This window comes from Gregarina niphandrodes (assembly GCF_000223845.1).
Source record: "Gregarina niphandrodes unplaced genomic scaffold scaffold00004, whole genome shotgun sequence".
Classification (NCBI taxonomy): domain Eukaryota; phylum Apicomplexa; class Conoidasida; order Eugregarinorida; family Gregarinidae; genus Gregarina; species Gregarina niphandrodes.
In genome coordinates, this window is record NW_011645775.1 from 145,926 (window position 1) to 146,494 (window position 569).

Genomic DNA, 569 nt, shown 5'->3' on the forward strand with positions numbered 1-569 from the left:
TATCCCCTACCTTTTTGAGCAGTACATTAAGCCGGATACGGGGTCAGAACTCAAGCTCTTCATCATAGTGACGGACGACTACGGAAAATACCACGGAATGGAATCGAACCACCCCCTTTCCTCTAGGCTGGAAGGAAGTTTGGTGTGGTCGGATATTTGGACTGAACAGCTTTGCGATCCCATATACCAATATCTTGACCCTTCCACGTTCATTCCGGAACTGAAGAAGCAGAATCTCCACATGGGAGTAATATGCCGAATGGGGGAAGTGTGCGATTGGTGGAGAGACTTTTTCAACCAATACGGACTCGAGGCCACAATCCGCTCAACAGGCTGGCGCGCGGACGAACTGTCCGATTCAATTGTGGGCATTGTCAACGACATGAACTGCGCTTTGGAAACCACAACAACGGCAGAACCCGAAACCACGACGACCACTACCACTACTCCGACGACCACTACAACTACTCCGACGACCACTACAACTACTCCGACGACCACTACAACTACTCCGACGACCACTACTACTACTACTCCGACGACCACTACTACTACTCCGACGACCACTA